This window comes from Delphinus delphis, chromosome 15, assembly GCF_949987515.2.
Source record: "Delphinus delphis chromosome 15, mDelDel1.2, whole genome shotgun sequence".
NCBI classification, from domain to species: Eukaryota; Metazoa; Chordata; class Mammalia; order Artiodactyla; family Delphinidae; genus Delphinus; species Delphinus delphis.
In genome coordinates this window covers 72639254-72655782 of record NC_082697.1, presented here as the reverse complement: position 1 = coordinate 72655782, position 16529 = coordinate 72639254, and positions in this window count along the sequence as shown.

Here is a 16529-nt window from a genome sequence, read left to right as displayed (position 1 = left end):
TGTGCTCCGCAATGGGAGACCACAACAGTGAGAGGCCCACGTACCGCAAAAAAAAAAAAAAAAAAAAAAAATTAAAAAAAGGGTGTGTATCTCTCAAAGGGCCTAAACAAAATAAATAGATTCAGAGACAGAAACACCCCTCTTTTTTTTTTTTAGCTGTGTGACATGTGGGATCTTAGTTCCCCTACCAGGGATTGAACCTACGCCCCTGCAGTGGAAGCATGGAGTCTTAATCACTGGACCACCAGGGAGGCCCCTGAGGCAGGAACCTCTTGAGGTTCATTAGAGGTCCTCACTATTTGAACTGTGTTAGCACTCTGAGGCAGGGGCTGTTTTATAATTGTGGGGTCAAGAGTAGCTCTGGTGTTGGCTAGGACCGGAAGAAATTTGTCCGCAATCTGGAGAAATGTTTCTCCAAACTGATTAAAAGGGAAGTTTGGGAAGAGCCCCTGTAGATCCTTGGAGCCTCAACATTTTGAGAATTAAGAGGACGTTGGAAAGACTGCTTAAAGGGCTGAAGACATCTAAAGCACTTAAATTTGTAACAATCTTTTTTTCCAATGTCCTGTCTCTTTGCAATAATAGCAGAAACTAGGAGGGTTTGGGCTTCATTTAGGAGATTTCATTTGCTGGAGTTGAAAATTAAGAATTTTGGCGGTCTCCCTTAAATCTGAAGTGGACATAGTTTCCCATTCCATTCTGGTCCTTTTAACTAAAAGGGAAAGTTCCCAGCTCAGCTCATTAACAAATATAGAGCTAAAATCTACCTGGGTGGAATCAACATCTAAAGGAAGGGCCATCTTTTTTTCAAATAATTTGAAACCCATTGAAGTAGCCATGAACAGGTTCATCTGATTTTTGTGTGCAAGGTTGAATTTTGTTCCAATCAACAGACTTTCAAATTTCCCTATTGAGTCACCTAGCGACTGTATGAGCCTGATCATACAATAAATTAGCAGGCTGGTCTCCCAGTTGTAATTCTAGAGATCTGTCAGGATTTTTCTAATTATTTTCAATTTTCATCCAATGCTGGGCCTGGCCTTCACTGACAGGTATAGAAAATGGCTGATAAAGGGAATCTCCTGGCTGTCCAATTGTTAGGACTCAGCACTTTCACTGCCAGGGCCCAGGTTCGATCCCTGGTTGGGGAACTAAGATCCCACAAGCTGTGTGGCACAGCCAAAAAAAAAAAAAAAATGCTGATAAGTCAGAGAAAGCAGGTTAATAAATCTGAGTGACTTTGTTAAATTTCTCAGCAAATCTGTGAGAAACTTCAGTTACTTTGGGAAAATCTTTGACTCTGGCTTGCAGTTCAGCTTTAGTCCAGAGAGTATAAGCTATTAAAGGTTTAGCCTCTGAATCCTCAGAAGACTTAACTTTAAAGGGACAGATTCTGACAAGTTCAGAGGAAAAGGGAGCAAGGAGATTTTCATAGAAAAGAAGTTCAGAAGAAAAGGGAGCAAGGAGATTTTCATAGAAAAGGAGAGAATTGGTACTGGGGAACTGAGGGTATAGAGGAGGCCTAGGTGGTGTAGGAGGGAAAGAGGAAGATGGCCCCATAGACAGAGACAAGATGACACCAGAGGTGGCGCCTGAGACAAAGAAGCCAAGGAAGAAGAGCCTGAGGCTTCCGGAAACATGTTTTCTTTCTTTAATCATTTGTTGGCCTCAGTTAACCTTAAAATCTTATTTTGCAGAGAAGCAATTTAGACTCCAGATACTGTTGGGAAGCCTCAAAAGATCAATCAAAATAAGCATTCCAGGGCTTCCCTGGTGGCGCAGTGGTTGAGCGTCCGCCTGCCGATGCAGGGGACACGGGTTCGTGCCCCGGTCCGGGAAGATCCCACATGCCACGGAGCGGCTGGGCCCGTGTGCCATGGCCACTGAGCCTGGGCGTCCAGAGCCTGTGATCCGCAACGGGAGAGGCCACAACAGTGAGAGGCCCACGTACCGTAAAAAAAAAAAAAAAAAAAAAAAAAAAAAAAGCATTCCACTCAGTTCTGAAAACGTTTGAGCTATTGTAGTCCAATTTGGCTTTAAGGAAATTAAGTTTGGGGATTTCCAAATTTCCCCATCATGGCCATCGATATTCTAAATTGCCTTTCTTCAAGTTGGTCAGTTTAGTTAGATAGAAATGATTATGAGGAAGAACTGCAGTTTTGAAACATAAAATTGGCTAGAGTCCCTAGATGTGGGGCACTCTCAAAATATTTAGATAACCTGGATCCCATTTCTCAGAAGTTTTTCTCTAGAGTAAAAGAAAAAATTTCAAACAGCTTCAACAGCTTCCAGCTTCAAACAGTTCAATTCAGACAGCTTGCAAGCTAATATCAGCTAATTCTAAGGAAACAGCTTGGACCCAGAGGAGCCAGGCCAAAGACTTTTTCAGCCAATTTCCAGAGAATAGTTTATTCCAAAGGAATAGACCAAAGGTGGCAAAACTGGTACAGGTTAAGTGAAGCAGCCCCTCTTCCCAAAGGAATGGGCCAAAGGCATTTTCAGCCAGCTTTGGTTGAAACAGTCTGATCTCAAAATCAGACTGAAGTATCAAATGAGTACTCACATGCAGAACAAGGCCTTAACTCAAAAGACAAAACCTAAAAATAAACCCTAAATGAATCCTGGAAAGCTTCAAATGCAAATAGGGTGTGAGCTCCAATCCAGGAGAAAGATGCACCTTCAAACTCCAGGGTTGGTGAGAAAGCACTGAGTGAAAATGGGCTCAATTGTGAGTACCACACCTGTCTGCTCACCAGCCCCAGAGCCTTCAGGGATCTTCTCTGGTCTCTGTATGGGCCACCAAAATGTTGACCTAAAATAAAAAGACTTCCAGTTATTTTTCTAGCAAAGATGGGTTTATTCGGAATCAGCAGGGAATTCAAGCCACATGCAAGTCCCTGTACAGCAGGGGAAGGAGAATTCTTTTATAGAGGGGAAAGGAAGTTGGGAGGGCTATAGTAAACAGAGTCCATGGCTTTTCATTAGCTAAGTCTTTGCCAGAAAAGGAGTCTTTTTTCTTGCTGTTGGGCTCTGTTTCTGTTGTAGACCCTTCTGGTCTCCCAACTCTATTTAATTGAGTTTTCTGTTTATTAATTTTTTATAAGGGGAAACCTGAAATAATGTGCCTGTTTTTTTGTTTGTTTGTTTGTTTGTTTGTTTTTAGTGGTACGCGGGCCTCTCACTGTTGTGGCCTCTCCCGTTGCGGAGCACAGGCTCCAGATGCGCAGGCTCAGCGGCCATGGCTCACGGGCCCAGCCGCTCCGTGGCATGTGGGATCTTCCCGGACTGGGGCACGAACCCGTGTCCCCTGCATCGGCAGGCAGACTCTCAACCACTGCACCACCAGGGAAGCCCCTGTTTTTTATTAATATAATCTGAGTGGGTTTCTGTAATCTACAGCTTCCCTCCTCATACACGTTCTCATTTTAGATGCTTAGAATTCAGAAAACCCAAACAGCTTACAGGAGAAATATCTGCTATGGTATGAGTACCCAAGGCCCACCATGCTTCATCCCCCATCTTTACAGAGGGGTCTAGAAGGTTGCCTGAGCTCAGGCCTCCAAGTCAGGGCCTTGTTGCCACAGTTGCTTCTCAAAAATCTTGCCCTCACCCCAACCCCAATCATCTCCTGGCTCCCTCTCTTACCCCCAGGGGCTAAACCAGGCTCAGCCACACCTGTCCACAGCTGCTCTCCTCAGAGGCAGAGGGTCTCTCTCCCAGACCCCAACACAGATCGTTTCCTCTTTCTCTCAAGAACCACCCTCCACGTGGCATAGACTGCGCCTCACTAAAATGAGTCCTCTCGGGCTTCCCTGGTGGCGCAGTGGTTGAGAATCTGCCTGCCAATGCAGGGGACACGGGTTCGAGCCCTGGTCTGGGAAAATCCCACATGCCGCGGAGCAACTGGGCCCGTGAGCCACAACTACTGAGCCTGCGCGTCTGGAGCCTGTTCAATTCAGACAGCTTGCAAGCTAATATCAGCTAATTCTAAGGAAACAGCTTGGACCCAGAGGAGCCAGGCCAAAGACTTTTTCAGCCAATTTCCAGAGAATAGTTTATTCCAAAGGAATAGACCAAAGGTGGCAAAACTGGTACAGGTTAAGTGAAGCAGCCCCTCTTCCCAAAGGAATGGGCCAAAGGCATTTTCAGCCAGCTTTGGTTGAAACAGTCTGATCTCAAAATCAGACTGAAGTATCAAATGAGTACTCACATGCAGAACAAGGCCTTAACTCAAAAGACAAAACCTAAAAATAAACCCTAAATGAATCCTGGAAAGCTTCAAATGCAAATAGGGTGTGAGCTCCAATCCAGGAGAAAGATGCACCTTCAAACTCCAGGGTTGGTGAGAAAGCACTGAGTGAAAATGGGCTCAATTGTGAGTACCACACCTGTCTGCTCACCAGCCCCAGAGCCTTCAGGGATCTTCTCTGGTCTCTGTATGGGCCACCAAAATGTTGACCTAAAATAAAAAGACTTCCAGTTATTTTTCTAGCAAAGATGGGTTTATTCGGAATCAGCAGGGAATTCAAGCCACATGCAAGTCCCTGTACAGCAGGGGAAGGAGAATTCTTTTATAGAGGGGAAAGGAAGTTGGGAGGGCTATAGTAAACAGAGTCCATGGCTTTTCATTAGCTAAGTCTTTGCCAGAAAAGGAGTCTTTTTTCTTGCTGTTGGGCTCTGTTTCTGTTGTAGACCCTTCTGGTCTCCCAACTCTATTTAATTGAGTTTTCTGTTTATTAATTTTTTATAAGGGGAAACCTGAAATAATGTGCCTGTTTTTTTGTTTGTTTGTTTGTTTGTTTGTTTTTAGTGGTACGCGGGCCTCTCACTGTTGTGGCCTCTCCCGTTGCGGAGCACAGGCTCCAGATGCGCAGGCTCAGCGGCCATGGCTCACGGGCCCAGCCGCTCCGTGGCATGTGGGATCTTCCCGGACTGGGGCACGAACCCGTGTCCCCTGCATCGGCAGGCAGACTCTCAACCACTGCACCACCAGGGAAGCCCCTGTTTTTTATTAATATAATCTGAGTGGGTTTCTGTAATCTACAGCTTCCCTCCTCATACACGTTCTCATTTTAGATGCTTAGAATTCAGAAAACCCAAACAGCTTACAGGAGAAATATCTGCTATGGTATGAGTACCCAAGGCCCACCATGCTTCATCCCCCATCTTTACAGAGGGGTCTAGAAGGTTGCCTGAGCTCAGGCCTCCAAGTCAGGGCCTTGTTGCCACAGTTGCTTCTCAAAAATCTTGCCCTCACCCCAACCCCAATCATCTCCTGGCTCCCTCTCTTACCCCCAGGGGCTAAACCAGGCTCAGCCACACCTGTCCACAGCTGCTCTCCTCAGAGGCAGAGGGTCTCTCTCCCAGACCCCAACACAGATCGTTTCCTCTTTCTCTCAAGAACCACCCTCCACGTGGCATAGACTGCGCCTCACTAAAATGAGTCCTCTCGGGCTTCCCTGGTGGCGCAGTGGTTGAGAATCTGCCTGCCAATGCAGGGGACACGGGTTCGAGCCCTGGTCTGGGAAAATCCCACATGCCGCGGAGCAACTGGGCCCGTGAGCCACAACTACTGAGCCTGCGCGTCTGGAGCCTGTTCAATTCAGACAGCTTGCAAGCTAATATCAGCTAATTCTAAGGAAACAGCTTGGACCCAGAGGAGCCAGGCCAAAGACTTTTTCAGCCAATTTCCAGAGAATAGTTTATTCCAAAGGAATAGACCAAAGGTGGCAAAACTGGTACAGGTTAAGTGAAGCAGCCCCTCTTCCCAAAGGAATGGGCCAAAGGCATTTTCAGCCAGCTTTGGTTGAAACAGTCTGATCTCAAAATCAGACTGAAGTATCAAATGAGTACTCACATGCAGAACAAGGCCTTAACTCAAAAGACAAAACCTAAAAATAAACCCTAAATGAATCCTGGAAAGCTTCAAATGCAAATAGGGTGTGAGCTCCAATCCAGGAGAAAGATGCACCTTCAAACTCCAGGGTTGGTGAGAAAGCACTGAGTGAAAATGGGCTCAATTGTGAGTACCACACCTGTCTGCTCACCAGCCCCAGAGCCTTCAGGGATCTTCTCTGGTCTCTGTATGGGCCACCAAAATGTTGACCTAAAATAAAAAGACTTCCAGTTATTTTTCTAGCAAAGATGGGTTTATTCGGAATCAGCAGGGAATTCAAGCCACATGCAAGTCCCTGTACAGCAGGGGAAGGAGAATTCTTTTATAGAGGGGAAAGGAAGTTGGGAGGGCTATAGTAAACAGAGTCCATGGCTTTTCATTAGCTAAGTCTTTGCCAGAAAAGGAGTCTTTTTTCTTGCTGTTGGGCTCTGTTTCTGTTGTAGACCCTTCTGGTCTCCCAACTCTATTTAATTGAGTTTTCTGTTTATTAATTTTTTATAAGGGGAAACCTGAAATAATGTGCCTGTTTTTTTGTTTGTTTGTTTGTTTGTTTGTTTTTAGTGGTACGCGGGCCTCTCACTGTTGTGGCCTCTCCCGTTGCGGAGCACAGGCTCCAGATGCGCAGGCTCAGCGGCCATGGCTCACGGGCCCAGCCGCTCCGTGGCATGTGGGATCTTCCCGGACTGGGGCACGAACCCGTGTCCCCTGCATCGGCAGGCAGTCTCTCAACCACTGCGCCACCAGGGAAGCCCCTGTTTTTTATTAATATAATCTGAGTGGGTTTCTGTAATCTACAGCTTCCCTCCTCATACACGTTCTCATTTTAGATGCTTAGAATTCAGAAAACCCAAACAGCTTACAGGAGAAATATCTGCTATGGTATGAGTACCCAAGGCCCACCATGCTTCATCCCCCATCTTTACAGAGGGGTCTAGAAGGTTGCCTGAGCTCAGGCCTCCAAGTCAGGGCCTTGTTGCCACAGTTGCTTCTCAAAAATCTTGCCCTCACCCCAACCCCAATCATCTCCTGGCTCCCTCTCTTACCCCCAGGGGCTAAACCAGGCTCAGCCACACCTGTCCACAGCTGCTCTCCTCAGAGGCAGAGGGTCTCTCTCCCAGACCCCAAAACAGATCGTTTCCTCTTTCTCTCAAGAACCACCCTCCACGTGGCATAGACTGCGCCTCACTAAAATGAGTCCTCTCGGGCTTCCCTGGTGGCGCAGTGGTTGAGAATCTGCCTGCCAATGCAGGGGACACGGGTTCGAGCCCTGGTCTGGGAAAATCCCACATGCCGCGGAGCAACTGGGCCCGTGAGCCACAACTACTGAGCCTGCGCGTCTGGAGCCTGTTCAATTCAGACAGCTTGCAAGCTAATATCAGCTAATTCTAAGGAAACAGCTTGGACCCAGAGGAGCCAGGCCAAAGACTTTTTCAGCCAATTTCCAGAGAATAGTTTATTCCAAAGGAATAGACCAAAGGTGGCAAAACTGGTACAGGTTAAGTGAAGCAGCCCCTCTTCCCAAAGGAATGGGCCAAAGGCATTTTCAGCCAGCTTTGGTTGAAACAGTCTGATCTCAAAATCAGACTGAAGTATCAAATGAGTACTCACATGCAGAACAAGGCCTTAACTCAAAAGACAAAACCTAAAAATAAACCCTAAATGAATCCTGGAAAGCTTCAAATGCAAATAGGGTGTGAGCTCCAATCCAGGAGAAAGATGCACCTTCAAACTCCAGGGTTGGTGAGAAAGCACTGAGTGAAAATGGGCTCAATTGTGAGTACCACACCTGTCTGCTCACCAGCCCCAGAGCCTTCAGGGATCTTCTCTGGTCCCTGTATGGGCCACCAAAATGTTGACCTAAAATAAAAAGACTTCCAGTTATTTTTCTAGCAAAGATGGGTTTATTCGGAATCAGCAGGGAATTCAAGCCACATGCAAGTCCCTGTACAGCAGGGGAAGGAGAATTCTTTTATAGAGGGGAAAGGAAGTTGGGAGGGCTATAGTAAACAGAGTCCATGGCTTTTCATTAGCTAAGTCTTTGCCAGAAAAGGAGTCTTTTTTCTTGCTGTTGGGCTCTGTTTCTGTTGTAGACCCTTCTGGTCTCCCAACTCTATTTAATTGAGTTTTCTGTTTATTAATTTTTTATAAGGGGAAACCTGAAATAATGTGCCTGTTTTTTTGTTTGTTTGTTTGTTTGTTTGTTTTTAGTGGTACGCGGGCCTCTCACTGTTGTGGCCTCTCCCGTTGCGGAGCACAGGCTCCAGATGCGCAGGCTCAGCGGCCATGGCTCACGGGCCCAGCCGCTCCGTGGCATGTGGGATCTTCCCGGACTGGGGCACGAACCCGTGTCCCCTGCATCGGCAGGCAGACTCTCAACCACTGCGCCACCAGGGAAGCCCCTGTTTTTTATTAATATAATCTGAGTGGGTTTCTGTAATCTACAGCTTCCCTCCTCATACACGTTCTCATTTTAGATGCTTAGAATTCAGAAAACCCAAACAGCTTACAGGAGAAATATCTGCTATGGTATGAGTACCCAAGGCCCACCATGCTTCATCCCCCATCTTTACAGAGGGGTCTAGAAGGTTGCCTGAGCTCAGGCCTCCAAGTCAGGGCCTTGTTGCCACAGTTGCTTCTCAAAAATCTTGCCCTCACCCCAACCCCAATCATCTCCTGGCTCCCTCTCTTACCCCCAGGGGCTAAACCAGGCTCAGCCACACCTGTCCACAGCTGCTCTCCTCAGAGGCAGAGGGTCTCTCTCCCAGACCCCAACACAGATCGTTTCCTCTTTCTCTCAAGAACCACCCTCCACGTGGCATAGACTGCGCCTCACTAAAATGAGTCCTCTCGGGCTTCCCTGGTGGCGCAGTGGTTGAGAATCTGCCTGCCAATGCAGGGGACACGGGTTCGAGCCCTGGTCTGGGAAAATCCCACATGCCGCGGAGCAACTGGGCCCGTGAGCCACAACTACTGAGCCTGCGCGTCTGGAGCCTGTGCTCCGCAACGGGAGAGGCCGCGACAGTGAGAGGCCCGCGCACCGCGATGAAGAGTGGCCCCCGCTCGCCGCAACTAGAGAAAGCCCTCGCACAGAAACGAAGATTCAACACAGCTAAAAATAAATAAATAAATAAATAAATAAATTTGGGAAAAAAAAAAAAAAGAGTCCTCTTGAAGTAGGGCTGCTCATTTGAGACCAAAGTGCTGAGTCCTGGGGCAATTTCTGTCTCCAGTGTGCCTCAGCTGCGTGGGGGATGTATTGGAGGAAAGGAAGGGAGGCCCAGGTGGTGACCTTGCGCCAGCATGGTCCCTGGAGACCAGGTGATAGAGGCAGGGGATGGGAGTGTCTGGTGGAGTGATATGGAAAGAGGAGCAGTTACTCTTTCCTGCCACAAGTGGGAGCTTCAGACGACATCTTGACCGTACCAGTCAACTTGGCTTCTGGTACAGAGTGGAGTCAAATATGTCAACTTTTATCAATGGTCTCTCAAATATTCCCACTCAGAGGGACACTGCACCGAGTTACGTGGCGTGCGCATTTTAGACCCCACCTCAAGTTATTTTGGAGCACACTCCAGAAAGTCTTCTTCCAAGCGAGAGACAACAACACAGTAACTTAGCAAGGCAATGTTATAGCCAAGGGAACAGGGTTGCCAAGTTTAGCAAATAAAAATGCAGGATGCCAAATTAACTCTGAATTTCAGATAAACACGAATAATTATTTCCCAAATATTGCGTGGGACATAGTTATACAAAAAACTTGTTCATTGATTATCTGAAATTCAGATTTAACTGAACATCGTCTATTTTACCTGACAACCTTACCAGGGGTTACATCCAATTTTAACAGTTTTCCAAACTAAAATGTTTGCAGCCTTGCTCTGTGATGACACCCTTCTGCTGTGCGTTAGAGCAGACACCCCAGATCCTTTTCCAATTTCTTCAAATCTTTTCACAAGAAGATGCATCACTGTCCAGCTTAGTCACAAGGAGTATATGTGGCCCTGACCTTAACCTGTGGAAACAATCTCCTGCCCCCTCTGCTCAGCACCTTTCAAAAGCTTGGCTGGGAGAAACAATATTTTTTAACGATTATCTCAAGAATGTCTTTTTTTCTAGGTCAGTGATAATCAACCTTTTTAGTGAGAAGCCCAATTCAGAAAAAAAAGTAACTTGTTACCAATTTTTTTTAAAAGAAATTATCTCTTTTATCAGGAATGTAGTATCAACAACTTTGCTTAAGTGTGCTTTTATTGTTTCTCCAATCACTAAAGGGCTTCATTCTTTTGGCTAAACTTTCAGAAACTACATAACATGCCTGCTCTGGTGTATCTGATGGAATGCTCCACCTTTTACCAAAGCTTGTGGTCTAGGAAAGAATTTTTGGAGCTGGCTCAGTTGTTTTTCCTTAATTGACCCTGGAGTCCACTTAATTGCAAAATGTGCTTTGTCTCTTTTTATTCAGGCGTAACGACCACACAGTAAAAGTTCACAAAGTGTGCTAATCTTAAATCTCAATGAAGTTCTGAATTTGTATACACCTGAGTAGCCACCACCTAGATCAAGATATAGAACTTTCCTGCACTCCAACAAGTATTTTTGTGCTGTTCCCAGTCACTACTTCCACCAGAGGTCACCACTATTCTGACTTCTATATTCGTTGATTAGTTTTGTTCTTGAATTGTATATAATTGGAATCATACATTTAGGATACTTATATTTGTTGAACATTTTCTGTGAGATCCATCCGTGTGGGTGTACATGTCAGTAATTCATCCTTTTTTATTGCTGCATAGTATTCCATTGTATGAATATATTATAATTGATTTATCAATTTTCCTGTTACTAGGCATTAATGTTGTTTCTGGGTGTTGGCTCTTACGAATAAAGCTTCAACAGACACTTTGTTAGACTCATGTCTTTCGGTGCACTCATTTCTCTTGTGTCTAATCATAGGAATATTGTTATTGGGTCATGGTATAGGTATATGTTCAGCTTTAGTGAATACTACCAAACAATTTTCTACCCACCCTCCCCACCCCTCAGCAGTGTATGAGAATTTCACTCACTCTACCTCTTCACCAACATTTGGCGTCGACAGCTTTTAAAATTTTAGCCATTCTGGTGGGTGTTTGGTGGAAGCTTTCGATGGTTTACATTTTCATTTCTCTCAAGTCATCTTGCACAGCTTTTCATATGCATATTGGCTGTTGGGTAGCCTCTTTTTTTGAAGTACCTGAGAGTCTGTGGTAGGTCAGCTCCAAAGATGACCCCCTCAAGGAAGCATGCCTTCTAGTATTCATACCCTTTGTAATCCCCTTCTCACTGAAATCTGCACTAGGTTGTGACTCTTTTTAACCAATAGAATGCTGCAGCAGTGGGGCTGTGCCAGTCCAGGCCTAAGCCCCAGGAAGGCATGGCAGCGTCTGCTCTAGGGTTCTTGGGAACTTCTGCGCCGCCAGTAAGAAGTCCAGCTGCCGTGCTGGAGAGACCATGTAGAGTGACTACATGGAGAGGAGAGACCTTGACATTACGTGGAGAAGGAGAGAGACCCAGCCATCCGAGGTGAACATCCAGAAATTTCCAGCCCCAGCTGCATCCGACTGCAACCCCATGACAGACCCCAAGCTGGATCAGCAGCAGAACAACCCAGCGGAGCCCAGTCACCCCTCACAACAAAGAGAGATAATAAAAGGGGTTCTGTTTTATTTATTTATTCGAAGTTCATTTATTTATTTATTATTTATTTATTGAAGTATAGTTAATTTACAATGTTGTGTTAGTTTCAGGTGTATGACAAAGTGATTCCGTTTTTCAAATTCTTTTCCCTTATAGGTTACTACACAATATTGAGTATAGTTTCCTGTGCTACACAGTGGGTCCTTGCTGTTTATCTATTTTATATATAGTAGTGTGTATATGTTAATCCCAAACTGCTAATTTATCCCTCCCGCCCCCTGCCGCCCTTTCCCCTTTGGTAACCATGTTTGGTAACCATGTTTGTTATCTGTGTCTGTGAGTCTGCTTCTGTTTTGTATACAAGTTCATTCATATCATTGTTTTTATAAATGTATTTATTTTATTTTTGGCTACGTTGGGTCTTCGTTGCTGCGCACGGGCTTTCTCTAGTTGCGGTGAGCAGGGGCTACTTTTCGTTGTGGTACGCGGGCTTCTCATTGTGGTGGCTTCTCTTGTTGCAGAGCACGGGCTCTAGGCACACAGGCTTCAGTAGTTGTGGCTCGTGGGTTCTAGAGCGCAGGCTCAGTAGTTGTGGCGCACGGGCTTAGTTGCTCCACAGCATGTGGGATCTTCCCGGACCAGGGCTTGAACCCATGTCTCCTGCATTGGCAGGCGGATTCTTAACCACTGTGCCATGAGGGAAGTCCCTGTTGGTTTGTTTTTGAAGTATAATTGACCTACAACACTATGTTAGTTCCTGGTACACAACATAGTGATTTGGTATTTCTGTACATTTCAAAATGATCACCACTATAAGTCTAGTTCCAATATGTCACCATACAAAGATAATACATAGTTATTAACTATATTCCCCACACCACACATTTCATCCCTGTGACTCATTTATTTTGCAGCTGGAAGTTTGTACCTCTAATCTCCCTCACCTATTTCTTTCCTCCTCCCACCTCTCTCCCCTCTGGCAATCACTTGTTTGTTCTCTGTCTCTGTTTAGTTATGTTTGCTCATTTATTTTGTTTTTTAGAGTCCATATGTAAGTGAAGTCATATGGTATTTGTCTTTCTCTGTCTGACTTATTTCACTAAGAGTAATGTCCTCTTAGGTCCATCCTAAGACGTTGTCGCAAATGGCAAGATTTCATTCTCTTTTATGGCTGAATAATATTCCATTGTATATATGCACATCTTCTTTATCCATTCATCTATTGATGGGCACTTGTGTTTCTTGCACATCTTGGCTATTGTAAATAATGCTGCAACGAGCATAAGGTGTATATATCTTCTCTAATTAGATAAATACCCAGGAGTAGAATTGCTGGATCATATGGTAGCTTTATTTTTAATTTTTTGAGGAACCTCCATACTGTTCTCCATAGTGGCTGCACCAATTTACATTCCCACCAACAGTCCTCAAGGTGTCCCTTTTCTCCACATCCTCGCAAATCACATGAATCCTTAAACTCAGAGAACTTTTTCTGGTTTTGGCCAGAGAGGAAGATGTGAAGACAGAAAAGGGTCAGAGAGATGCAACATTGCTGGTGCTGAAGATGGAGGAAAGGAGCCATGAGCCGTGAGAGCAGCCTCCGAAAGCTGGAAAAGACAAGCAAATGGATTCTCCCTTAGAGCCTCGAGGAAGGAACTCAGCCCTGCTGACACCGTGATTTTAGCCCAGGGAGACTCATGTCAGAATTCTAACCCTCAAAATTGTAAGGTAATAAGTGTGTTGTTTTAAGTGACTAAATGTATGATATTTTGCTATGTCGGTGATAGAAAACTAATACACTAGTTGATCTATAATTTCCCCTTCCACCAAACAGATCAACAGTGAACTGTGTGTCCATGCACTGCCTCTCTTACCCAAAGGCATCCCCATATAATTATTTTATTGACGATGTTTGATTATGGTGTTATGGACTGACATTCAGCAGCTCTATAAAAGTCAACCTTATGGGGCTTCCCTGGTGGCGCAGTGGTTGAGAGTCCGCCTGCCGATCCAGGGGACGCAGGTTCGTGCCCCGGTCCACGAAGATCCCGCGTGCCGTGGAGTGGCTGGGCCCGTGAGCCATGGCTGCTGAGCCTGTGCGTCCGGAGCCTGTGCTCCCCAACGGGAGAGGCCACAACAGTGAGAGGCCCGCATATCGCAAAAAAAAAAAAAAAAAGTCAACCTTATGAAACTCCTAGCTGTTTTGTTTTTTGTTTTGTTTGTTTGTTTTGCTGCCCCACGGCATATGGGATCTTAGTTCCCCAGCCAGGAAACGAACCCACGCTCCCTGCATTGGAAGCGTGGAGTCTTAACCACTGGACCACCAGGGGAGTCCCTCTTTGCTGTTTTTGGCACAATGATACTGTTGAGGAAGATTTCATTACACCGAAGCGTCGTCTCCACGAGTACCTTCAGGAGAAATTTATTTTCTGTCCTAGTACCTGGAAGAGAGACTCCTGCTTGGGTTTCCCTCTGTGTTGGCTATTAGAAAACTTAGAGCAGTGATTCTTAAGCAAGAGCATATCGGCGTGGAGCAACTATCAGAATTACCAGGGCAGCTTTTGAAAACTGCACTTGCACTCCCTCAGAAATTCCAATCTGTCTCCCTAGAAGAAAGTGTTCCCTCTTGCTCCCACAAGATGCATTGCTTTGGGGAGCCCCTGTCCTATTTAGAAAGGTCTTTTGGGTTGGGGAAAGGGTAAGAATTATTGTCTTGAGCAGCAATTCTCAAATATGGTCTGGGAACCCCTGGAGGAGCCCCAAGACCCTTTCAAGAGGTGCTCAAGGGCAAAACTATTTTCATGACGTCAAGTGTACAATGTAGGTTTCCAAAGGATTCTTTTTTAATGGCGGTTCTTTTTTTTTCTTTTTCTTTTCTTAAATTTATTTTTGGCTGCGTTGGGTCTTCGTTGCTGCACGCGGGCTTTCTTTAGTTGCAGCGAGCGGGGGCTACTCTTCATTGTGGTGTGCGGGCTTATTGCGGTGGCTTCTCTTGTTGCGGAGCACGGGCTCTAGGCACGCGGGCTCAGTACTTGTGGCTCGCGGGCTCTAGAACACAGGCTCAGTAGTTGTGGTGCACGGGCTTAGTTGTTCCGCGACATGTGGAATCTTCCCGGACCAGGGCTCGAACCCGTGTCCTCTGCCTCGGCAGGTGGATTCTTAACCACTGTGCTACCAGGGAAGCCCTCCAAAGGATTCTTGACACATGATGTCCCAATAGACTGGATGCAAAAGCAGATATGAGAATCCAGCTGTATTCTATCAATCGAGACACTAAAAAAGGTTTGCAAAAGTGTAAAACAATGCCACTCTTCTCACCTTTTCTTTGGTTTTGGAAATGTAGCTGTTTTTCATAAAAATATGTTATTTACATTAACATAATGAATTTCTTTTTAATGAATTAATATGTATTTCAAGTATTTTTCAGTTTTAATTTCAAATGCAGTCAATATTGATAGATATAAGGCACATAAGCGAAACCTCTTCAGATTCCTCAATAATTTTTAAAATTTCTAAGGAGGTCCTGAGACCAAAACACTTAAGTGCTGAATTGGAGGAAGCAGTTTGTAGGTGAGGGTCTTCGTGGCGTGCATGCTTTGCATTAGCCACTCTCTACACCCTCTCCTTCCTACCTTCTTTTTGCCCATACCTCATTTTTCTGAGTGTTTGTTGAATAAATGACTGGTTCTTTATCTTTGGAGGGACAAATGCCTACAAATAAGTGCCGGGGGAGACTTAGAAACCCAAGGATTGTGTTAACAAGTCTGAAGTTGTTATCCTAAAACAATACAACAACCAGTTATTTTACCAGGAAAATGGGTTTATTCGGGAGCAACAAAGATTTGCCATTCGGGACATGCAACTATGGCAAACCACATGCAAGCCAGGTAACGCAAAGGAGAGTTAACTCTTATGGAGAGGGGGAAGTTGAGAGGGGCTGTTATAAACAAAAAGTCCTTTCGAAGAAACTGGGAGTTCAAAGTATAGTGGCTTTTCACTGTCTGAGACAGTCTCTCATTGGCTGAGCTGCTGCCAGGCAGGGAAAAAATCTTTCTTCCTCCTGCTGGGGGTAGAAAAGTAGTGTCACTTCCTGCTGGAGATGCAAAGCGATGTCTCTTCCAGTTGGGAACTCTATTGACATCAAGTAGTATGTGCGTGAGAGCTCCCCCTTCTGGCCTCCCAACTCCATTTCAGTGAGGTTTCCCTTTAGTAACATTCACACCACCACGTTGACCTTCATTTCCTGCCACGGACTAGCTAAAGTTAACAAGATTATCAATCAATAGTTGGGTCTCTGTATTTGCATTTCCTCTCTCCCTGATCACTTCTCATTTTCCTTTACTCTTGCTGCCCTGCGATTGTACTTCCCAAAAAGGAAACAGCATGTAGGTTTTGCCTAGGCCTCTGTTTTCTAGGGAAACTGGACTAATAGAGTATTGTTATTATTAGCTTATGTTATTGATAAGAAAATAGATATATTTGTGTGGATACTTTTTGTTTGACCCTCCATTTCTATTCCCCACACTTCTCCATCCTGATCTGTTCCCCCAGAGGGTGACCTTTATGGACCACATCATGGGCTCCCTTGCACTCTGACTTCTGGTAGGTTTCAGATGATGGGAGGAGCTGGCAGGCGATCAGAGAGTAGGAGAAGAGTGAGATAGGGACTTTTCTTTCCCAGCTCCCTCCCTGCTGAGCCACAGGTTGATAAAGGTTGCCTTCCTCCATTGAAGGCACTCCTGTTGGCTGGCCCTCTCCTACAGCCCAGCTCTCTCTTTCCCGTTCCAGTATCTGCTCCCTCTCTTTTCCTCTTCAGGCAGGGCTCTCTGTTACTGCTAGCCCCCGGACGCTTCACCATCCCTGTCAGTTTCCCTGTTCCCTGCCTACACCTCTGTCAATAGTTCCTTCATTAAACTCTCCTCAATTCCTCTTCGAGGCACCATATTTCTTAAGTAGA